The following is a 25,732-nucleotide window of genomic DNA, read 5'->3' as shown; positions in this document are numbered from 1 at the left end:
TGTCATTCTCTATAAAACAGGCCCTGTCAAACAAATCCAAGGGCGCTCTCGGCCGAGATTACACCTCTGGTTGGAGAGATAGCTGTGTTAGCACATGTGTGTTCTTGAGCCAGCCTCTGACTTGGTACCACACAACACTGATAAAAGAGCTCACTCTGCACAATCAACATGAAATATCTTCAGTGTATCAAGAGCTGGCCAGCCAAGTGACCACAGATTAATCTGTGAGCTGATAACACCGAGTGCCCAACACATGGCACCGCAGCCCTCTCAAAGGGTTGGTATTTTTATGTGGTCCCAGGCCAACAAGGACTGGACACTAAAGAACAGGAGCAGATGCAGGAGTCAGGAAAATCAGAATTGGGCACAACATTAGAAATGAAAATCCAAAGATTAGCTACTGAAGTAGATGGAATCAGCAGGGGAAGTGAGTAGTAGTCCCTCCTCTTATGGAAGTAAGACTTCATGCACCCACCAGAAATACAAATTACAAGTCAGCCAAGATAACTTTATCCTTTCTAAAAAAGAACTATAACCTTACTAAACCAGGTGTAGGCTGTACTGCCTGCTGACAATTGTGTTAGTTTGCAAAGTTGGCATTTGTAAGGGAACTGTCCTTGCCCCCCCATCCATGGCAAGTCACCCTTGTACAAAGGCTTCCTACAGATACAATAGAATTTGCTGAGCAGAAGGCAAGTAGTCATTGCCCTCTTGCCAAGGAAACCTGCTCTGGGAGAGGCTTTCAGAGGTAGGAACTGCACACAGGCACTCCCCAAGAGCTGCCTTGGGGAGGGAAACCCCCACACATCTACAGAGCACTAAAAAGATTTCTAGTCCAGCCTCAACTGAAACAAGCCCCAGACAAAGTATCTCCAGTATTTTCACCTCTGTGTCTTGTTTTCTCAGCTGCAAAATGGGGATAATGAAACACATCACTTCTGTTAGTGCCCTGGTCTCTTCCAAGGGAAGAAGAACCAGCATACTGGTTATTCACCAGTGTTTATTTAATGATTTCCTACTAAAATTGACAGCCTGCCCTGGCCAGTAACACTAATTATCACTTCATGGGATCTGTTTGACTGTCCACATAAAAAAAACCTACAGCTTTACACTGCAAGTTTTTTCATATTGACCTTCCTAAATCAGGAAATGCTTAGCAGTTTGTGGGTGAGACTCAAACTAAACCATACTACCCAGCCAGCATTAAATAAAGCCCCACTGATCACTTCTGCTGTGCTCCTGGCCCTGCCAACCTGCCCGGGGATGCTCCCTCTGCCCCATTCCCAGCCAGGCTCTTCCAGTCAGCTCCTGGCCTCCCACCAGCACTTTCCCCTCTGGAAGCTAGTTCCTGTTGCCCACGTTAACTTTTCCCTTGCCACAGCAGGCTGAAATCCCACTGGAACAATAAAAACCAGCTCCAACATACTTCGCACCAAGGCAAGCGGCCACGATGCGAGATGCTGTTCCCAGTTACCTCATTAACTCCCCAGTCAGAGCAGTTTTAAATTAAAAAAAAAAAAACAAAAAAAAACAAAACAAACCAACAAAAGCCACTTTTAAGTGCCCTGCCTTATTGTGATTTTTAATTAGCACCAGGATTTCAGATAGTGCACACCCATGGCCCCAGAAGGGGGTGAGGGGAGTACGTGTGTGCGCCTGTGAAACCATTGTTCCCCCGTCAAACACAGCTCATCCTCCAGCCCATCCGAGCTCCCAGCTGCCCAGTCACACAACTCCTGAAAGTTCAACAGCTGGGTGTTTTATAACCCTGGAGAACTCCCAAGGCAATCCTTACGTGGCTGGCAGGGAGCCCTGGCCAAAGGCTGGGGACCCCACGGGGAACCTTCAGCGCTTCACCTTCCTGACAAAAGGCAAAGTCCACGCTCGCAGCACAGGCAAGGCAAAGCCCACACTCCCACACCCAGCACAGTGTTTTGTAAGCAGCAAATGACAGAGCCATTGGGCAGTGGCTGGGATCCAGGACCTGCAACCATCTGCAAGTTTGCTTGGCTTTTGTTTCACTTTCCAGCGCTGATGGATGGAAACAAGGCTCCCAGTTCTTCTGAATTCGCATAAAGATAATTAAAACAACTTGTACCCCCCAAGCAGCTCAGGAAAAAGCACGTCACAAGCTTACATAAGAGTGTTGATAATATATTTAAGTAAAACCTGCCTCTAAAACAAAAAAAAAAAAAGTTCCACCCCAAACCAAAATCTCAGTTATATCACAGAAGACACCTTTGCCAACAAGGTCCGTGACTCCTGTTGCAGAGGAAAAGGCACAGATGAAGGCGTGCAGAACTCACTGCATCCTCCTCTCTCCAAAGAAACATTAACTTCTGACACAAAAGCATTTCTGCTGGGAAAGGGGAACAGCATAGGTCAGTATTCAAGAAATTTCAGCGTAGCTACCAAGCAATTAGCTGGATAATACCTTCTCTACATGCTTTTTCCTTTACCAGAGTTCTGGTGCAAGCAGACCTAGCAATTTGCTGCTTTTACAGCCACTTGTGAAGTTGCAGATGACCAAATTTAAATTTTCCTTTCCTTATCACTGAAAGTATTTCTACTTTGGCATTGCACATTTGTTCACTGATTTCACTTATATAAAAAGCTTTTACCTTGTAATTCAGTATAGCTTCCATCTTCTACCAGCACACAAATTCAGGCATTTTAAAATATTTAAATTCACATTTGTATAAGCCTGACCTTGTTACATTCTTTTCCCCCTAGGATAAAGTGTAAACAAAAGTTTATCTTGCATTCTGATTTTGCTTTGAAGCCTGTGATTATCTGAAGAATTAACATACTCTTTCCTAGAGATTATCCTTGGTAAAGTTTTGGATACAAACCCTCCACTTTGATAAGCGATCCACCACTTCTGGAAAGCACCTTTGTTGTTTGACCTGATGTTCAAAGCTCTTTGAAAGCCGCCCATCTCCTTTCCTGGAACCATGTTACATCAGGACCTTCTACCAGTAAAAGTAGCAGGACATGAAAGCGAAATTCCACCAGGACTGCACCCATACTGGAGCTGCACCACCAGCATTGCACAGCTCTGCACAACTTCAGGGGCAAGCAGAATTGAAAAGAAGATGCCAGTTGAAGCTGAATGCCAGTTCATTAAGAAATAAGGATTAGATTATAAATTTTGCAGCTGCACTGAATGCCCACAGTACTTTCATCAGACTGTATTCCAGGTTCTCTGTTCTCCCACTCCCTTGAAATCCATCTGCCACTGGTAAACTCCTTATTCATATATGGGAATATCACAGGCATATACTCTTTAGCAGCCTTGCATTAAGCCCTGTACATTAAAAGTACTGAGGTATTATTGCATGCCCTGAGTTGGCTCCTGTTTAGATAGCTGGGCTGGGTTTGGACTAAGCTGCTCAATCAAATTCTGAATAAGTTTTTATTTATTGACATCTTGTGTCTACACATTCATCTGCCAGCACCAGCTTTTCGCTTAAACAGTCCTGTATGCACTCCATGTTTACCTCTCTGATGGATTTAGAGATAGTAAAGTTCATTGGAACTTCTTTCCTGTTAAACATTTCTCCATCTCATCTTACGAGAAAGGCTTTCCACACTTCCAGTCATGCCTGTAACCCTCGCCTGTAACTCTACCACTTCCAATTTACCCATCTTTCACTAACACAGGTGATCAGAAAGCATACACTTTCCAAAACAAATCCCAGAGGGACTTGCAAAATACTGTTAATCTCCTTTCCCATCTCTATTAAAGGCAAAGTAAGATTCCCCTCTTGGGTGGATACCTTTCTTCATGGCTGTATAACCATTATCAGACCACATTCACACTCTGGTTGAGCAGTTGCACAACAAAGTCTCCACATCTGCTCAAAGAAACTTCACTGCTAATATTGATCACAAAGGTCAGGAAGAGCTGCTGTTGGCAGAAAAACAAAGAAAACCTTTGTCTAATATACTAGAATAGATAAAAAAGGTATTTATCTGTTTCTTCTTTCCAACTGTGTATTCTGTGTATGATGAGAGAAGAGTTGTTGCTTCCCCTTCCCATCTGCCAAATCCTTTCATAAAATGCACAAGTCGAATATTGCAAAACATTTTCTGAGAAAAGTAGGGATATGAAAAAATAGTAAATCAGTGATACTTTATACAATATGCAGCCAACATAAAATACTCACTGAAGAACCAGTCAAATCTTCTTCAAAAATTTTAAGGAAGTTTTCTTCATGTAAATCACCTACACTTTGCGTACAGCTCCTCAAATTGTCTTGCACTTGCCAGGCAATAGGAGCAGGAGGAGGAACAGTCTAGGGAGCACAGGCAGGACCTCAGCAGAGAGAAGCCTCCTGCCCAGCCAGCCATGCCAGGGAACCCTTCAGGGAGCCAGCAGACCACAGTTACATCTCACATGCTCCACAGAGCCAGGACACTTAAAAAAAATAAAAATCGACGTATCCATAATAATGGAAAATAACTCTTCGAAGGACAGAAGAGGAGGGAAGCTGACAGATCCAATCTGCCATCCCCATACACTTCCTAACCCGAACCCAAGTCCTCTGCCTGCCATGTGAGGTTAGTCCAGGCAGCAGGCCAAGGCTTTGCTTTTCCCTCCCGAGTGCAAGGACAGATCTGCCGCTGCCACGTGGCCCAGCAGAGCCAGGGAGCTGCACCTCATCCCAGCCAGCGCTGCCCTCAGCAGAGCCAGGGAGCTGCCCCTCATCCCAGCCAGCGCTGCCCACAGCAGAGCCAGAGAGCTGCCAGGGAGCTGCCCCTCATCCCAGCCAGCGCTGCCCACAGCCCTGCAAGGGAGCTGCCCCTCATCCCAGCCAGCGCTGCCCACAGCAGAGCCAGGGAGCTGCCAGGGAGCTGCCCCTCATCCCAGCCAGCGCTGCCCTCAGCAGAGCCAGGGAGCTGCCCCTCATCCCAGCCAGCGCTGCCCACAGCCCTGCCAGGGAGCTGCACCTCAGCCCAGTCAGTGCTGCCCACACCAGAGCCAGGGAGCTGCACCTCAGCCCAGTCAGTGCTGCCCACACCAGAGCCAGGGGAGCTGCCCCTCATCCCAGCCAGCACTGCCCACAGCCCTGCAGCTGCCCCTCATCCCAGCCAGCCCTGCCAGGGAGCTGCCCCTCATCCCAGCCAGCGCTGCCCACAGCCCTGCAGCTGCACCTCAGCCCAGCCAGCGCTGCCCACAGCAGAGCCAGGGAGCTGCACCTCATCGCAGCCAGCGCTGCCCACAGCCCTGCAGCTGCACCACTGCACTGCTGCCAGCCAGGCTGGCCAGGTCTGCCCAGAGGGGCTCTTATCACTGTCCAAGTCAACTCAATCACATACGAGTGTGTTCCTGTATTTCCTTGTGCTTCATCGAGAGAGAACGTCATGGAACCTCAGATTATAGCAGGGCCAATAATAATAATACACTTGGTCTACTTGCAAGCTGATCCAGTCAATACTATTTTCCATGTCTTCACATATCCCTATTTCCTCTGTCCCAATTCTCACATTTCACTCGCCTTCCTCCCCTTGCACCAACCCATACACTGAAATCAATACACTGTAGTCTAGAAAACCCTAACAAAGGAAAACAGAAAGACAAATAAGGAATTAGTAGGACAGACAAGAAGGGACTCAGATGTGCTAGCAAGAGCGGGACTGGAATAGTCTAGAAGCTCTGAGAAACTGAGAAAACTTCACAGCAGCATTTTCGGGCATAATATCATCCTGTTGGACTGACTGATCGCAAAATGCCAAAAGGAAGTGAAACCGTTGATGTCCAACTTCAGAGTTTTAGATCCACAAATATTGCCTTTACAGTAACATAGCAGCTCTCACACATCCACTGAAGCAACCCATTCAGAGGCACATAAAAATTCAAGTGTAGCCACCTCATTCCTTACACAGATTGTGGTTACAGAAGTATCTGAATGATTTGACTCTTTCGTTTTACCCAGAAGCCAGAAGTGGAAGAGATCAGAGATCCCTTTGGTTGCACTCGGCAGAATTGCCTAATTTCCACCACATCACCATTTCCTGCCCACTGAACGAGGCAGCTGGAACAGCTGGACGAGCACGTCCAGCCCTGCTAACCCAGAGGGGAAAGGGTAAAGATAAAACACCACACACACACGAGAGCTTGCAGGGAGAAGACACTTAAATTGGGTAACAAGACAATTCCTCTCTGTTCCTCATCTCCTCGCAGCCGTGGGCGTACAGTGCCCTGACTGCTGCTCACAGCGCTCGCTGACCCGAGGAACAGCCTTCAAGGCCACAAAGAGTTTGCACTGTATGCCTAACGAAGTCACAGAGGATGTTTATGTTTTGTGCAGTCACTAAAAGCACCGCTGAACTTAACAAGCAATAATAAAGATCTGTTAGGGCAGCATATGGAGCTGCAAAAATAAACATGTGCGGAGCAGAATGAAACAAGTTAATTTCACCACCAGCTGACACACAAGGAACAAGGATTAAGGCTCAGATCACAGACTCATGAATGGTTTGGGTTGAAAGGCACCATAAAGACCATGTAGCTTCAACCCCTTGCCACAGGCAGGGATGCCTTCCACTATCCCAGGGTGTTCCAAGCCCTGTCCTACCTGGCCTTGGATACGTCCAGGGACGGAGCAGCCACAGCTCCTCTGGGCAACTTGTGCCAGTCTCACCACCCTCATATTAAAAGATTTCTTCCTAAGAAATCTTATTAAGAAATTTATTCCTAAGCTGAATCTATCCTTTCAATCACTTCTCTCCACTTTTATATCAAACTCTACAGAACTTTTGCTTTGTGGAAAAATCTCAGAATTCCTCTTTAACCATAAGATTTCTTGCGCATTGGTTATGGCCAGCTAAGAATAATGCAACCTGCATGTTCAATACCAGGTAAGAGTGTGACCCCAGACCACTGGTGCCTATGATCTAGCACTAAAATTCTCAATGAACTTTATTTAACTTCCTAGCATGGTGAAAACAGCTGAGTGCTGCCCAGCAGTCCACAACAGACATCCAACAAAACATTAACTGGGTCTCTGCTGTAATCCATAGGATATTTCTTTCTCCTGAACATGACATTATTACCTCACCAACATCGAAGTTAACCACAATGGGAAGTACAAAGTCATTTTGCTTTGGTCCTTTAAGGTTTCTCTTTGTTGACTTCTGTTGTTGTTTTGAGGTCCTGCTGAACTCTAATGTAATTTAGTTTTATAACAAATAAACCAAAAGGACAACATACAAATAGGAAGTTACACAAGGAAACACTGTGGGAATGAACCACCTACCTGCTTAAGTGCAAGCAAAACACAGAAGTATCAGAAAACCAGGCTTCACTTCTGCTTATTCTGGGTGTTTTGTCAGTATAGTCCAGGAAGGTACCTACAGCAGCCTAAATAACAAACTTCTGATTATAGAACAGGAAGAAATTGACAGTCAAACAAACTGACTTATAAACATACAAACTGACACCCTGAAATGCCATAAAATTAACCCTTTATCCTCAGAACATCCAACATACATTTCCTACCAGTACAAAAGGAGGTTGAACTGTTCAGAGCAGAGCTGACAGCCTGCAGGGTCACAGTGCACACAGAGAGCAGGGGGTCAGTCTTTTGGCTATAGAATCATTTTCAATTGATCCAGAAGTGTAAGTGTTGTTTCACTCCACAATTTCTACAGGGGATTATTTGTGACACTGACATTTTCTGCACTCCTCCAAGCCACTAAGGTCATTCATTTAAAAGGAGACCACATATGTACATGTTCAGACATCAACACAGACATACTGAAGCACCATTTAACTATGATTTATACTGAATTTAGCTTTTTTTTTTTCCACCATCCCTTTCTCTTTTCCATAGCACCACCAACTTTCTGCAGCTCATCCTGCTTCTGGGTTATTCTCCAAGCCTGAGCTCTCCAAAGACCATGTGCAGTTTCAGAGGTGGAAGTGGTGGAAGGAGTTAAACACAACAGCCAAAGCACAAGGCCACCTCACTACACCAATCCCTCATTTCCTTCCTTATAATAACACCCTTGCCAACCAAGCCAGGAAACTTCTGACCCACTCCTCAGAACCAGCCTTTGAAGATGGATTTTCCCTCCTAGTATGCCTGGCTGGGACCTGTACCATCAGCAATGCCTCAGAAGGAGCAGCACGTGTGGCCCTGTCACACCAGGCCACTTCAGCTCCATGAAGCACACGAGGACCACACAGCACAGCCCTCCCGGGTCACCTGCAGCCACCTTGGGGCCAGGACACTGCCACCTGGGCCGCAGTGCTGGGCACAGCCCAGTGCACGTGTGGATGGACACATTCCCCACGTCCACAGGCCACGCAGAGGCCGCACGCCACGGGCAGCGCATGAACCCAAAGGGAAGAGCACAGAAGGGAATGCAGCGTTCCACCACAAACACAGATCCGCTGCCCCTCCCTCACCCACATCTGAAGCGCCCAAGAAAAGCCGGCTGAGAGCAAACGCTGTGCCAAATTCAGGATTGTGCCTCTGGCTGCCCAGCTCCCCAGACTCGGGGGTTGTCAGATGGGTTGCTCAAGAGGAACGCTGCTGCTCCTGTGACCAAATGCTGCACCCCAAACCTCCAGCCTGGAGCACAGGAGCATAAAAAGCCTCACTGCATGCTAAGGATCACCTTTAACAGCCTTGCAACCAACAGAATATAAATCACACTGAGAGATAATAGAAGGAAAACCCTTCTGTGGTATCAAGAATCACAGGTGGGTAATGAATATGTATGTAAAAGAAAGGATGGGCAAGTGGGACACTGAGAAAAGCAGACCTTGGAATAAAAAAAACCTCACTAAAGCAGAAGCCAGTTCCATAAAAATCCAGAGTAAGAAACGTTGTTTTCTTTCATTTGCTTTTCTTTGAGCTGCCACAGCTTCTAACACTTTCCAGCATTCGAAAATAAAGACTTGTTGCTCTCTCCTCCCCAAGGCAGGCTTTGAGAACAAATTTCCTAGTTAACCTGCCAAAGCAGAAGATGTGATAGCAGCTGAACATCCCTCTGCCCTGCTCAGGGGATGACTCAGTGGAAATCAGCCCTCAAGAAACATGTTGCCACCCTTCAGACAATGCAACCAAATAGGAACAAATTCTTCACCTTAAAAGTCATGCCTCCCAAGGTAGCCACAGTTCAATACAGGACTGTATAATAGAGGATCACTAACAGGTTTTGGGGGAAATCTACAGCCTTTTTTCAAGCCCTTTTTACAATTTTTTAATACAGTTAATAAAAAATATATCTCCTAACAAGCCTATAAAATCATTTCCTCAGAGCTTTAGAGTAGTACAAAAGAACAGGACGTGAGTGTGCTCTAAGCAAAATGAAGTAAGAACTGGTGAAAACAAGACCAACATTACAACTGTTCAAGCCAAACACACCCCTCAAAGTCAAACACCAGTTACCATCTGCTACAAGAACAGAACACACAAACATGTATGCAACTAGGTCCCAAACTTCCATCCAGTTCAAATATACCTAGAAGAATCAGATACATGGTATATTCCAACTTGACTTGTCTTGTCACAAAAGGAGGAACTTCTCCCACTTCAACATAAGGCATTATTCCTGATACTTTAGCATCATATGAAAGACAAAATACTGAGTCCTCCAGTAAAGCAACACCCTTGATGGAGTCAGTCAAGCCAAAGCTGTGCCTTTGCTTTTCAGACTCACCATTTCCATCAGTACTTATAGACAAAGGAAAAAAAAAAACAAAAAAACACACTATTCAGGCATTACAGACCCCAAAATATTCCACAAGCTCTGCAGTTCTCACTGGATGTCTTCTGCTCTGTTAACTCATTGTAATGAAGTGATGCTTCTGGTTGCCACACATTTGCTAGTAACAAGACACTGAAGGCAATTTTTTCCATTCTGCAAGTTGACATCACATGAGTCCACAAAAAACACAGGCTGCCCAGAAGAAACCTACCCAGTGCTCTCATTATCCACAAATGCTTTCATCCTTTTTTCTCTGCTGCATTATTCCACATCAATAAATAAATGAGGAGCAGAGCAATACCCAGCACTGAGTAATATACCCAGATCAGTTCAAGAGTCTGCAAGCATAAGGTCACTTATGTTACCTGAATTGTCATTGAATAGGGACATACTTCTACAGCAAAGGCAAGTTATAAAGTGGAATTAATTCTCTCAGCTAACTAACCATACACTAAAGGAAAATGGTAAGGTCATCCTGAAACAATCAGGACAACTCTCTACTCCCACGCTGCTTCTTCCATCAAGGTCCAAAATAATCACTCCATCTTCACTACAGTTCTGGGTTTGACTATAGAATTGTGCAGAAATATTTGGGGTAAAAGGTAACATGGAGATATAGGTTATAAACACTGGCTTTTTAGTAGTGGGTGATGGAAAATGGGGAGCAACCATGTAAAACTGACACAGCTGCACAGAGGCCCAGAGAACCTACAAACTAAGAGCAGACTGGCTTTGCTAGTTCAGATTAAAAGCATGGGGAAATCTGTCCACAACATCCCAAGCATCTTTGAGGGTGGCAGGGGTCATCTAAAATTGTTGTTTATTGACATTTTTATTAGCCTCTTGAAAGGAATTTCTTTCTCTCTTTCCAAGGCATTCCATATGAAGCATTCCTGGAAGCATGAAGTAGAGGTTTAAATACATGTATACACACATTCTATTATTAGAGTCCTCTGCAAGGACCTAATAATAGAGAAGTCCATAATTTGTATAAGGCAATGATAAGTGACCAGGATGTAAAGCATGTTTTAAGGTATTTGCATTGCTGCCACAGAATTGCAATACACTAAATCCACACAGAAAAATCAGACAGGCTTATCACCTTCATCTCCAGAGAATTCAAGTGTTTGCTCTCAGTTATTCTAAATCTAAAAAATAACAAGATAAACAAAAACACAGGAGCAGAAACCCCTCTCCTGAATCCATCTTGTCATTGCACTGAGTATCTTATAGCATGAGGAGCAGATGCCAGAACAAGCAAATGCCACATATTAGTATTAGCTGTAGTTTCATCCTCTCGAAAAAATAAATTATAAAATATGTATTTCATTACTTAGGAATTGTGTATTGCTTCATATTACAAAACTAACACTATACATAGCTGCAGTTTACTAAACAGAGCATCCACACAGCAATTTTCAGTATATCACCATTATAAACTGTCACCATTAGAAAAACAAATAGAGAGTGTTTAGTATGCTGTTGGCTTTTGTCTGTTATCTGCTAACAAACACCACAATTTACTTGTAAACAAAGAATTCCTCAGATGAAAGGCAGAAAGCATGTCACTGGAGAAGCCCTGCATTTTAACCTCTAAGCTCAAGGAAACCCATCCTTTTCCCAATTAAAAGCACCACAAAGATTTGCTCCAAGCTGCACTACCTGGGACCTCCAGGGAATATTCCTGCTCGAGAACAGACTTTAACACAGACGACGTTTTCCTTGAGAACTTGCTCAACAGCACCGTCATTTTTCATCCAGAGCAAAGCACAGATTTAACATCCACAGCAGCATTTCTGAAAGGCAACTCATCTCTCCAACACTGTTGCAAATTCCGCAATAAATCACATTTAATTACTTTGTGCTTTTTTTTCCCTTTTTTTTTTTTTTTTCCCCTGGCTGTCTGGAACCCAACAGCGAGCAGGCTTCCAACTTTAATTTTGCCAAAGAGGCACTCAGAATAAACTGATAAAAACGCCAAGCACCACGTCCCCACTGGAGGCTGCTTGGAGTTATCTGCTCGCCGGCACACCAGCATTCCTGCCTGTAGATGGCTTTTCACCGCCGCGCATCCAGCGGCTCCTATTTCCACCGCCTCGTTTGAAGAACTTCCCTCTTCCCACATACCTTCCATCTCCAGGGACGGATCACACAGGGACACCAAACCTTGGCCGTAAACAACACGGGTTTTGATCCTGCTGTTTCCAGAGGATCCTCCACCGCTCAGCAGCGCGGAGACAATCGCTGGGGCACAAATCCTCGGGGCAACGCTTGGGAAACTTTGTCTCGCCAGTTATTTTGCACAGCTGAGATTTACACAGGGCTCTGCTGGCTTCTTCTGCTATTTATTTTATTTGCTGCGCACCAAAGGCTGCCGCAAACAAATGGAATTTCGATAACTTGCGGCATGTTGCTCAAAACAACTCCAGTGACAATATTTCCAGACTTTAAACCAAACAGCCTTGGTGGAGTGACAGGATGCTGTCCCAGTGTGTCCCAAAGTGCCACCCCACTCCATCTCCCCCCAGGTCTTTTCTTTGGGTGGAAGTGGCAGACTACAGTGAAGAAAAAAGCACTGTGGAGAGTAATTTGTTTGATTCAGATGTTTTCAGGCTCTGGGCCTTGTATTTAATTACATGTGCTTAGCAGGCATTTATCCTCATGCTACAAACATTTATTCTCACTGTAAAGGTTGGTTCTGACAGCCTACCTTTTTGAGGGAAAAAGTCAATTATACTTATTAGAAAGTTCATGAATACAACCACACACATGCACAAGTTTGCTGCATGGTCTGTACATATTTTCTTGAACAGCTTTATGAACTGCAGAAGTTTGACTGCTCTTAACTGCTTCTCTTTCTCAGAGGACATAAAGAAAACTATAAAGTGAGGAGAAGAAAAACCCAAATTCTCTGCTAAGACACAGGTATGATGGAGAAAACTTCTTTTAGTTCCCTGAATACTACACGTAGGAAAAAAGTGCCAGGATAAACACATTTCAGATTGAAAGTTACAAACTTCTCTGAGACTAAAGATAAAATACTTACAGTATGGAGTTACAGCTCTGAGCTTCTTGGCTATAGCAGAATATCAGCTTATTTTGGCTGCTAGCTACCTTCATTTCTTATCCTTTGGCCAACTATAGGCTAACAGTATGAAAAAACCCTCTCATTGCTGTCCCAGCAGAGACCTCAAACCCAAACCAGATGAGTCCCAAAGGCACAAAATTTTAAAAAAGAAAAAAAAATAAGTAAAATATATCACCTTCCACACAGACTCATCTCCAAGCTACATTATAAGCATAAAGTAGCTGAAAGATACCGAACTGGGAGGAACAATACACAATACTTCTGGGGCAGCAGACGTTTCTGCCACAGCAGGGTCCCAATACAACCACAAATCACAACAGCTTTGAAATTAACGAGAGGGAACCGCAGAAGTGCTGAAGATTAAGAGAAAAGCACTAACAGGCCGCTTCTGTGCGAGACCCGAAATGACCCCGGGAATTCGGCCAAGAATCATTTTCTTACTGGTAGCACCGGCAGCGACTGCTGAGAAAGACACACGGGCCGCAGGTGAACGGGGCAAGGGGAGCAAGATGCTTCCACTCAGGAGGAGCCCTCGGCCATTCCTGAGGTCCATGGAAGCCATGCCTTTATCTGGATTCCCAGCCAAGCACACATTGTGTCACCCGTGTCCAGGCCGGCCGCTCCCCATCGGAACAAAGCGCAGACCCGGACCAGGACAGGCACTGCCAGGCCTGGCACTCCCAAACTCTTTTAAAGCAAGCTCTGCTGCTACAATAAAAAAAAAAAAAAAAAAAAAAAAAAAAAAAAAAAAAGTTGAGAAATAGTGGTCTACGCTTAAAAAAAAATCTGTGGAAGTTTGAAATGCCATTACCCAGCACATTGTTAAACTCGAGTTAGACTGGTTTGGCACCTTTCAGGAACGTACTGTGTTCTGCAGGGTAAGCGGTTAAGGGATACAGCAGCTGTGGTTAGGGCACAGGTAACTGGGATATGTGAATCCTGTTCTCACAGACCCAGCACGGAGTCCGAATAGAAAACAAGAAAATCCACAATAAAAAACACCAACAAGGAACTCTAATCTCCACATATCTCAGTTCCCCCCCCTCCGCCCACTCTGTGATGGGGTAACTACCCCTTTAAGGCCAGTACTTTTATACACTCAAAGGACACAAAGAAATGCAAATGAAATACAAAATTACTAATATGGAGAGAAGCAGGCTTGCCCGCGCCTTCTATTCTACAAATATAGATGGGATAAATGGTTCGTTACATTTAACTCCAAGCCGCACTACCTCCGCCAAAACCTTATTTAAATAGAACATTTCTGAGAACCGGGAAGGGGGGGATGCAGCTGTGGTCTTAACCTAAGAGAGGTTAAGCTTTTAAAAAGGGTTGTTCTTTTTTACTCCGTCTGCTGGTCGCATGCCATTTTAAAAAGGTGTCTGGCAAGCAAAAATAAAAAGTTTCCAGGGCTTTCCTTCCCCAAGCCGCCTCTGCCAGGAGCCCGGCGGGGAGGACGGGGCCAAGAGAAGACGGTCGCGCCTTTCTCCAGCTTTTTCTCCAACATGCCCTCTGGATCCCGACGTTCTGGAGGCGGAGGAGCCCCCGGTTCCTCCACCTGCCCGCAGCCCCGGCCGGGCAGGGGGCTGCGGAGCGGGGCGCGGCTCGGGGGTGCCGCGGGCGGGCGCCCCGCACACACCGCGGTGCCCGCGGCCCCCGCCGGCACCGACCGCTCCCGCACTTCTCCTCCGGGAGCCGCAGCGGGCGGGGAGGGCGGTGGCGATGACAGCGGCCGGGCCGGCCGCCCCCAGGGACAGCCGGGCGGTGCTGGAGCGCCCGTCCCGCCGCCAGCCCCGAGCGCGGCCGCTCCCGCCCGCCCGCCGGGCGCTCCCCGCGGCGGACGGAGCCGGCGGGGCGGGCAGAGAAACTTTCCACCGAGTGCGGCCGCGTCCCGCCGCCGAACAAAAGAGCCGGGACCCGGAGAGGCGCCGCGGGGCGGGGGACGCAGCTGCCCGGCGCTCGGAGCGCGGCGGAGCCGCGGGTCTCCCCGCCCGGCACCCGTTCGCCCGCAGCGCCGCCGCGTCCTTACCTGCGGGAGGGCGGTGCGGGGCGGCGAGTCCCGGTTAGCTGGAGCGAGTGCCGGGAGGGCTCGGCGGGGATTCCGCCATGTCAGTGATGTCGGCACCACATGGGGCCCCGGCCGGCCCACGCTACCGCGCACTCTGGAGTAGCGGCTCCCGCCGAAAAGGCGGCCGAGGCGGGCGTGGGACGCCGGCCAGCCCCGCTGCCGCCCCGCCCCGCGCCGCCGGGGCGGGCGCTCCGTGAGGGGCGGGCACGGGCTGGGCACGGCGCCCGGCCCCTTCGGCCCCAGCCGCTCCGGTTCCCGTTCCGCCTCGTCCGCCCGCAGCGATCCGCTCGTCGTTCCTTGGAACCGCGGAATAGTAGAGTTAGAGAATCGTCAGGGTTGAAGATGAGCCGGTCCAGCCGCCCGGCCAGCAGCACCGCTATAACCCCTGAACAGCATCGCCCAGCGGCCGGTCCGAACGCCTCTTTAACACCTCCAGCGGTAGTGACTCCACCTCCATCCGTTTCAGTGTGTGACCACCCTAAAAGTAAAACATTTGTTTCTAATGTCTAATCTGAATCTCCCCTATCTCAGTTTAAGGCTGTTTTCCTCTCACTGCAGATGAGGGAGAAAAGAGCATCCCTCGGCTAGCTACAATCGCCTTTCAGGGACTTGTAGAGACGGATGAGCTCTCACCCGACCCTCTTCTTCTCCATATCAAACAAGCCCTCCCTCAGCTGTTCCTCATAAGATATGTTTTGTAAACCCTTCACTTACTGCCAGATATCATCCTTAGATCACACATCACCCATGGAGCCTCCTGTCCACCCAGCCCTAGCAGGGGTGTGTGGTTATGATGGATGTTGGAAACTTGTCACCAAAATGCCATTTCTGACAGGGTAGCCCTTTGCCCAAGCAGCTCAAGGATGAGATCAGTGCACGTCCCCATCCATGTCTGTGTCCTCCCCTTGGTGCCTTCTGCAGGTTGCTGCAATGCCAAGGCCTGTGCTCCCATCAGTGTGGTCATTCCTACATTTCCATCAGCTGGGAGCCAGGAGGAAAAGCTCTAGGCAATGTTTTCAGGGCTAAAGAAATGCTCTGACTTATTAAATTGTGCAGCCCTAAGGAAGAGTTTATGCCCTGGCTCTAGAAGAGAGCCCCAAGGAGGGACCGTGGTGGTCATTCACCTCCCAGCACTGCATCCAGGCCATGGGGGAATCATGACTGGAGCTGTAATCTGGTTACAGGAAAAGCTTAAAATAGGACTTGGCCTTTCCCCCACCACAGATCACAGCCGTGCTATGAAGGGTCTTTTGATTTAACCGTGGTCCTTGGGGAAGCCAACCTTCCTCTGCAGGAGCTCATTGCCCACACGTCCTGTGCTCTGCCTTCTCTCCATCACTCTATTCTTCACTGTTACTTTTCCCAACAATTTTTATCAATGATTGATCCGCTTTATCCACCAGAGCAAGGTTTCCTTTCAAAAACTGAAAAACCCTCTGTTGCATTCATATTGTTGTATAATTATATTTCCTGAGTCTCATACCTTCTGGGTGGTTTTCTCACGGCAGATCTTCACAGCAGTGGTGTTGTTGCTTCTTAGTCAGGGCTCCTCTCCAAGGCTCTCCCTGACCACCCCGCCCCCTTTTATCTCAGTTACCTCCATGGGCTACAGCTGCTGCCCAATCAAGGACATCACAGCTGCAGCCCATTTACAATAACTAGAATCAGGGCAGGGTCACTAATACAATACAAAGATCTTTTACTGCCATACATATATTTACAATACATACATTTACTCAAGCCCCCAGACACACATTCACTCAGGCCCCTACAACCCTCAGGAGTCTGAGGCAGCCCAGGTGTATTTTCTTCAGCTTCCATTAAAATATCAACACAAACATTTTTCCCATAGGACTCCTTGATGTTCTGCTTCTTGCTGAAACACACACTAAAGAAAAATCAGTTTGGCATCAAGGCTGAGTAAAAGCATCATGGCCACATAGGCTGGGTTTTGGGCTTTTTTGTACATGACTAAAACCCAGAAAAATGAAAATAAAGTTATCTGAAATAGATAATTCCTACGAAAATAACAAATAGGCAATTTTCCCATGGGAAAGATTTTTCATTATGGAATGGTCAGCCAGCACTAAGTATTGTTCGTTGTTAATTGCAAAAACTTTTGTAATGCATAAAATCTAAAAGTAGAAAAATGTTTTGTTTTATTATTGACCCAAAACATGCAAAGTTTTTGATGGTCCTGGATAGAGTTACAGACCAGATGAGATTAATTATTTACTGGGGTGGTAAAGACTTTACTTGGTCTCATAGACAGTTTTGGGGGGAAAAAAAAGAGAGAGAAGGGACAGTGAAGGCATTGGTTTGGAAGGGAAAAAAATCACTGACACAACTTGGAAAAGGATGAAAAAAAGATAAAATTTAAATTGAAGAGTAAATAAACCTGGAGAAAGCAAAATTAAGAGAAATAAAGAAGAGGAAAGAAATGGAACCATAGGGCTGATTTATAGCTTTTCTATCTATCTAAAAGTCTGGTCCATATCTGGAAACTCAGAACAGGGTCCTCAGGAATGGGGACATTTCCAGTCTCACCTGAAACTGCAGAAGGGCAGACTCACAAAAACTAGAGCAAGGTCAGCCTGGACCTGGAGCAAATGTTGCCTTCTCCTTGGAGCTCCTTCTGTTCATCCCCACAGCCCTGATGAACTGAAGAGCAGATGGATAACAGCAACAATAAAGTGATTCAATGGAGCCAGGGCATGGCTCAGGAACCAAGGGCAGGGGAGAGTGAAGCAAAGATTGCTTTCCATCAGAGAGTTCCTACATAAATAACAGATAAAACTATTTCTTTAACAGCTTACTCCCTGAGCCAGCTCATCTAGGAAGAGCATTAATCAGACCAAGAGGAAATGTCTCTTGCCACTGAAAAAGGAAAAGGATTAGGTTAAGTGATGACACAGCAGGGACAGACAAGCCACACTGGAGAAAATGACTGACATCAACGATCATCCAAATAAATACAGACCAAAGTTATGAACTAATTTTTCTGTTTTGATGAGTCTGGGTTTTTTTTGTTTTTTTTTTTTTTTTTTCAATAGCACACATATTTATCTTTTATCACAATGAGATCTTTCTGTTTACTCAGGAAGCAAGTGGCAATGGTACATCTTTTCCATCTCTCTTCCCTCATGTGCTGTTGCAGAGGAGCAGGGTGCAGGGGCTGAGCTCTGTCCTTTGGTCTTTCTGTTGGATCCTTGTCCCCATGACAGTCACACAGATGCAGCAGGAGCAGACAGAACCCCCAGCTCCTTTCAGGCTGGAATTGTTTAGCCATCACACAGTTACAATTTTGGCTGGCACTGTTGACTGAGGCTGGATCCAAACCAGTTCCAAATCCTGTATCCTGCCATCATCTCCATCAGCCATTCCCTCCTATTCTGTGGCAAAACCCAGAGAGGGGCCCATGTCTCTGTACAATTGAGATGTGGCCTTGGAGGTCAGACATCATTGCCAAGGCTGTGAAGACAGTCTTTATTCTCTCAGGATACTTCCCCTCACATTTCTGATGGGATTTGAGTTTAACTGTGATTATTCCCACAGGCAGCATCTTCTGAATTCTGGAGGGCAGGCAGGCAGAGATATTGGCATTGGTGCTGTTTGACAGCACACAGAGCATGCTTTGATTGATTTATTTGCAGAATACTGTGTTGGTTTTCACCTGGGATATACTGCCCTCAGTCAGTTTTAACCCTGCATAGCACCAGCACAGAGTGTGGATGGTTCCACCCAAACCCTGGATGGACTGTGGCCCCAGGAGTTTTCTCTCCATGTGCATTACCACACCTCTGAGCAGCTGTGGGGTGAGCACTCAGGACTCAGTGTCCTAACAGTTCACATTCATCCATAGCAACAGCTCCAGGTTCACACTTCTTTTTTTTTTCTTTTTTTCTTTTTTTTTTTTTTTTCCCAGCAGCAACTTCTTGGATGAAGAAAGACAGAAGAACTCAGCAAAATTGTCTTTGGTGACCCCTCAGGCTGAGAACGTGGCCCTGAAGCATCCTTTACTTGGACCTGCACACGTGGAAGATCCCCTCACAAAAACATCCAGAACAAAATGATGTCTCACCTTTCCTCCCTCCCCCCGCTCCTTGTGGTGACATAATTTACTCCTCTCACAGAATAAAGAGAAGGCCATATAATCTGTTCTTGTTTTAAAATGCTTTTCTGTCAGTATGCCTCACAAAGGGATAAAGTTAGTGCAGCTTAAACAATTGAGTACTCAAAATCACACAGTACTCAAAATCACACTGTACAATCTGGTCGTGGTAGTTTTTTCTCACTCTTTTATGTGACCCAATAAAAAAGGAAAGCTGAAGGCAAATTAGATTGTACAGATTAAACCAGGATAATTTCCTTCAATCCTTACAAGGCTTTATTTTCAATATAGAGCCTGTGGAGACTGGCACATGCAAGAAAAAATCTGGGTAAGTGTGTGTAGTTTATAATGGTCACTTTTACTGCAGGGAATCCAAAATTCTGCAGGACAGTCTTTCTAAATAAGTAGGGCATGTAAACATTAGAATGAAGCAGGATTTCTGTCTGTACCTCTCTATTTGGAGGAAATGAATGCCAGTTATTCACTCAGCATATATTCACAGGTTTGCATTCATGAATTGACTGAGTTTGTACTCATGCTATTAATTAGCAGATTTTTTCCTTTTTAGGATAACACAGGTCAGGATTTCTCATGCTCAATAATATGTGAAGAAATTAAGCCCCAAAAATCTTATTGTTAAGAAAAGATCAAAGAAGTAACCTCTGTATGATTCTGAAATAAAATTCCTCTGCCTCTTCTGTTCGTGCAGTGCATGGTAACTTTGCACTGCATATCGGTGTGATAAAATCAATTACTCATTGGACGTCATTTTATTACATTTAATGGACAAGTCTTTAATTTGGCCTTTGAATCTCACAAAGACTTTACCAAGCAATAAATATAGATACTACTAAGCAACAAATATGTCCAGTCAAACTCTACTAGAAATCACAGAGATCAGTGAACTTCACCAGCAGCTAGAAGAAGCTCTCCAAAGACCCATGCCATTACTGTAAAGACATGATTTCTGACACCCTAGACGTTATTGTTAGTCAGGGATATTATTCTCTAAGCTGTTTCTTAATCTTTACAAAGGCATTATGGAAAGAAAAGGTTCCTGCTGCCCTCTCTTCCATGAGAAGCACCATTGTCTTGACAATTTGTCTGTTTGCAAGCTGAGGCCTTACACAGGGCATTTTTTACATTTTTTCGTCTACGTTGGTTTTATAAGTTTAAATAAGTTCCTGTCTGCTAAGAGCTTCCAAAGAGGGTTGGCACTACACCAATTCAAGAAGCTTGCCGTGAAGATTACACACCAGTGGTGCTTATTCAAAACAATAACTTCTGACCACTGCACCAGAAGAAAATACTCTCATTTATTGTCTCGTAATCATGCATCTCTGCAGTGCTAGTTCCATTTTTGCCAACAAGAAGGATGTTCCTTTTGATATTTTGCAAATATTTCAGCTAAATCTCCTTAACACTGTGCAGCTCTTTGGCTCGTTAGGTTTGCTTGGGGTTTGTTTTGTTGAAAGCTCTTGTTTCAGTTCAGGCTCTAAAGAAAACAAAGCAGTATTGCTGGCATTGTTAAATCCAAAAGTAGGGCCATGGAAAAAAAAAATAAATGTTCTTCTTGGAAGAGTTCGGAGATTGGCATTCATGAAACAGCTGGAGATGAAACATAGAGCACTAATCCTGTCCAGTTGCTCCTGGTCATGTTGCACATTCAGGAAATTCATAATTAGGTGGTTGTACCCCCAGTGTTTCCCCTGCAGCAGTCTTTACAACCAGCAGTTTATCTTCTTGTCACTGGAAAAAAAAAACCCAACAACAAAACCCACAACTACAAAGAAAGAAGAGGGGGAGAAAATACAAGAAGGAATGACTTGAAATATGCTTAATAGCTTCTTCTCCCTGTAAAAAAAGAATAAATCAGATGTTGTCATTTCTGCACATACCAGCAAACTTCTGCTGATCCACTGCCCTTTTCTATCACAGTAGTTTTCCTCTGTGCTATATATCCTTCCTTTTCACAGTATTTATTTTTCCAGTTAATTTTTTCTTTTCCCTTGCCAGTCATGCACCCTTGTAAAGGGCAGCCACACCTGAACAATTTAGAAATAAATGCTTTAATAAGCAAACATTTATTTTTCTTGCTGAGTGGAAGCACCAGACGTGGGGGCTTTTTTCCTAGCTCCCACCAAGGTTTCTAGTGAATTCCTAAGTAGTTTCTGCTCTTTAGTTTGATTTCTCTAGTGGTATCATGAAAGCATTTTGCCACACACTGGGAATCTTCATACTGCATGCTACAAATGGCATTTTGTCCAAAATTCATCTTCATTTTAAATCAGTCAAGGTACTACCTGAAGGATTTTTCTTCTTTTCATAGCTTAAGATGTTTTTGCTAGGCCATACCAAAACACTTATATTCTAGACATAATAATGTATCTTTTAAGTCCAACAGCCTTATTTACTGTTAACTACACACATGTGCAGTACAGAGATTTTTGTGTACAGGGCAATCCATGAGAAATGTTGCCAACTTTGGAATTAAACTGTTAACAGTGACTCAGCAGGTTTTGCTCTGCAATGGCGAAGCGTTCAATATAAGCTTTTTAAACAATCAGAATTACTGATTTTTTCCCCAAAGTAACTCAAAAGTAGGCTGCCCAGATAACACTTCCAGCTAAAGTTCAGGAGTTTCTGTGCCTGTGATTAGGAAGCTACGCCGGTGGCTCACAAGTCTGGCTCTTCAGAGATAAAAAAGCCCACAGCAATTTCATAATGCCTGCAGTGAATGCACAAATAACTTTAAAACAACAGGAATCATAAGCCCCTCTGGTGCTGGCAGTTCCAGCCCCTGGATCACGGGATGACCATAAAAATCCCAGGGAGAGGAGAGGGAAGAGCCAGCCCAGCCTTGCTCCCAACACTTCTTATGCAGGGGAGCCTCGGCCACATTGCGTGCACTTGTGGTTTCCTCCTTTCAGAATTCTGCTAAGTGTGTTTTTAGTCATAAAAGCAGCAAAAATAAACTTAACAATGCCTTTTTTTTCCTGTCTAGCCATCGGGGAGCATCTCCAAGTGCCTGGCTGGCAGTGTGGAAGCAGAAGGCTCAGTGCTTTTGGGTGGAGATGCCCAGTCATGCCCATGTGCAAGTCCTCTTCCAAAACAGAATGGAAGTAAGACAGATTCTTCAAAAGCTCTATATATCTTCAATAAACCAAGAATCTTTATACCAGGTGTAAGGTCCCTATGAAAAAAATATCACCAACTTCAAGTGCATTATCTGAAAAAAGAAAAACAAGCCCACTGAACGATTTAAGAGTTTCACATCAGATTCCTTTTCATCAATGACTTTTCCAAGAACTTCCCCAGAGCTGCATGGAAATACATCAAGTGTTACTTTGAAAAGCAGTCACGTTTTGAAAATTATTTACCAAGCTTCTAACTTTTCCAGACTTCAAAGGTGATGCCTGAGATTGTTTATCATCATGAAATAGATACATTACTGAGTCTGGAATATAAACGTTTTGGTACGGCCTTGGAAAAACCTCCTCAGCTAACCCTGCCTCAGGCTAGAATGATTTAAAAAATAATACATATTTTACAATTCTATTACTTTTTTATCTGCAATAAATAGCCAGGCTTACCCTCTCCATCATGCCCTGTCACATGCATTATCACACCTAAATTCTATACAATTTAAACTTTTTTTTTTTTTTAATAGCAAAGTTAAGATCTAGCAACATGCCCTAAAAATCAACAAAACCTGGAATCATTTTTTTATTAAGGGAGGAGCAACTGCAACAAGGGAAGTAATACAGGCTGTGTGCTGTGTCAGCTCCTGCTTTCCTGTGTGCACACCAGCAGATCACAGCTGTGGTACACAGGGATGTGAAGTGGTGTCTGCATCAGTCCCGAGTCATTCCACAGCTGAGAAGTCAAACATGAACTTAAATCTCACTTGAAAGCTGACCACAGAGCTGATACAGGGATGGAGGAATGATTGTAGCCTATTAAAATAAGGAGAGAAAAAAAAAAAAAAAAAAAAAAAAAAGGAAGAGAAGAAAAACCCAAACAGTGGATTCTTGACATGTTTCTGCTGCTGTTTTTCTTAAGTCTCAAAGATTCATGTGATTTAAACAAATCTAGAAGGGATGGGAAAACAAAAATAATAATTTCCATTACCCACACAATGATTATGTGAGGCTTAATTAATGGGCATTTGTAAATATGCTTTGTGATTTCTGAAAGAAAGTTGTTACGAAGGAAAGGTGGCATAAAAATGCCAGTTATAATATAAATCTTATTCCATATACAATAAAGAGAAATATAATAGACATTTTAGAAGGATTGACAAAGTTCACATACACATATTTCGGATGTTTCTTACTCCTCTCCCCCCCACACTACTTCAGCTTTAAAAATGAGTCACAAAATAAGGAGCAAGGTCACACTCTTCACCAGCTCCTCACCACAGAGCCTGCAGCTCTGTTTCCCTGAGATTTGCAGGGCTGATTCCCAGTGCCCAGAGCCAGTCTCCACTGGGGCAGGGCACATCAGCCCCCCTCTCATCCCTGACCCCAGCCCAGCCCTGCTCCTCGGTGCAGCCAGCAGCACTGCAGCACCTGGGCTGCAGACCCTTGGGATGCCTTCAGCAATCCATTTGCTGCTCACTGGGTCCATTTTTACTACCAACGCTGTTTTACTGTCCCAAATTCACAAATATCCTCAGGGCCTCACAGCCTGCCCGTGGTTTTTGTAATTTCTCTGGTCTCTCTCAGCTCTGCTTGCCGGGATGAGGATGGCAAAGGGCGCAGATGCCCAAGGAGCCCTGGTCTCCCTCAGCTCTTCTCAGTCCCAGTTGCAAGGCCATGGTTACATGAGCAAACAAACTGCATCTGTGTAGCTCCAAATTTGTTCTCAGCACATTTCTCCTGGAGCAGGCACGTCTGTTGAACTTGTCAGAGTGCATGGTGCAGTTCGTGTCGCCTCTGTGCTCACCCCACATCTGCCCTGAGCTTCACCCTACAGCTGGGGTGGCAGTGAGGCACTGGTCCGGCATACAGCTTGGCTGTTCAGGGTTAATCCATCAGAATTTTTAACATAAACTGGAACTGGCAGAGAGTTTAGGCCATGTAAATACTTGATCTCATATGGCAGCCCTTTTTAATCCTGGTCTGTCCAAAAAATAAATGTATTCTGTTGTCACACCACTCCCTTCATCCTTTGGTGTTTTGGTTCTTCTGTAACTATAAAATAGGGTTCCCAGCATATCTATAATGGGATTCATATAAATTCATTATGAAAGCGTGCACCTACTTGGGAGCAATGCTGAATTGATATTGAACATTTCTTCTGAATGGCACTAAAATCCTCAGAGATTAAACTGAAAATGCATCAATCCTTCAGAGTGCTGGGGGCATGTATTTATATTTAACTTAATCCTGAGATTAACATATTCAAAACAGACTTGGCAGTTCATTATGAGAGAGCTATAAAAGTACTCTGAAGTATTCAGAATAATCGAGTGAGCACATGCAGTATCAGGGGCCAGGATGGAGTTATTTGGAAAAAGCAGAGTCCTGTCTGGCACAAAGAACATCCAGCAATGACCAGAATGCTAAATTCAACAAATGCTCAAGAGATGCCCCTATCTTACTCTGCATTTCTTGCATAATGCTGCATATGGAAAGAGAGAAAAAGAGCTATGATTCTATTCTTGTTAGGGAAAGACTGGAGCTTCAGAGAATTTTTAAGTTTTAGTAACTCATCTTTTACAAGCTTGAACTTGACCCTGGAAACTGCTCAGTTCCGTTCATCAGTTGACTTTGTGACTCCATCTTAGTAACAAAAAAATGACACCTGAGTACTTTAAATACCATTTACTGAATCTAAAAAGAGTAAACTCTTGCAATCTGTAAATTATGCAACCAACACTTAAACTTAGATGTGTTAATCAGGGAAAGGAGGAAACACAGTTAAAGTGAGCTGAGAGAAGTGCTACATATTCAATAGCCAAAAGATAATGCTAAAGAAGGTGAAAACAAGACCCTTTTTTTGGTTTTGTGATAGGTCAATCCAGTGAGCAGGTGTCTTTTCACTTGGGACGCAGGTTCTGAGAATGAAAGCTAAGCAAGTGAGCAGAAAAAAATTTAGGTAAACTTTTGTATAAGCCTCTTAACACCTGATTGCTTTTGAATACTAACAGACAGTATAAGTGGGATGTCTTTGAAGGGGCTGTATTGCAATCACCTACAGCTAAAAACAAGAGACCATATGATGTCCAGAACACACAGCATGTGGGAAAACCTTGACAGGCCAGGGGACAGTAGACAAATGGGGTTTGAAATCTTGGATGAAACAAAGTGATCTTTTGCCATCTCCTGATTAATTACCTGGGCAGAAACAAGCTGCTCAATAAGATTTATTTGGGTGTAAGATGCAAACCTAAATTCATGCTGCTTAATTCAAAGGCAAAGGTGAAATCTGGGTTAAACCTGTGCTATCCCTGCATTGTTCAGAACAGAGACTGGATTAGGCTGAGCTTTGCTCCCCAGACTGTGGCTCCAGCTCCAAGGTTGTGATGCAGAGCCTTGGGCAGGGATTTAGGCTTGAGCTATTGCTGCCCCTCACTGCTGGCTGGCACCTCTGTGCTCTGCCCTCTGCGTCCTGCTGGCCCTCCTGGGGTTGCATCAGTGCTGCCACTCAGGTCAGGATATTGATCTGGCTGTGAGCCAGCATTCCTAAATGGTTTGGGTTTATATTTGCTGTTCAAACCAGGTATCTCCATGGCTGG

At 44.9% G+C, this 25,732-nt stretch overlaps 1 protein-coding gene across 1 annotated transcript in view; it reads right to left on the bottom strand.

Moving 5' to 3' along the window:
• The window catches only part of FNDC3B (fibronectin type III domain containing 3B), a 183,196-nt gene extending 168,282 nt beyond the window's left edge, over positions 1 to 14,914 (bottom strand). The window contains exon 1 of the mRNA XM_058031468.1: positions 14,841 to 14,914. The gene's annotated coding sequence lies outside the window, so the exon portion shown is untranslated. The remainder of the gene's footprint in view (positions 1 to 14,840) is intronic.
• Between the last annotated feature and the right edge of the window lie 10,818 nt (positions 14,915 to 25,732).

The sequence above is a fragment of the Melospiza georgiana genome, chromosome 10 (assembly GCF_028018845.1).
Source record: "Melospiza georgiana isolate bMelGeo1 chromosome 10, bMelGeo1.pri, whole genome shotgun sequence".
Classification (NCBI taxonomy): Eukaryota; Metazoa; Chordata; class Aves; order Passeriformes; family Passerellidae; genus Melospiza; species Melospiza georgiana.
This window is presented reverse-complemented; position numbering and strand designations above follow the sequence as displayed.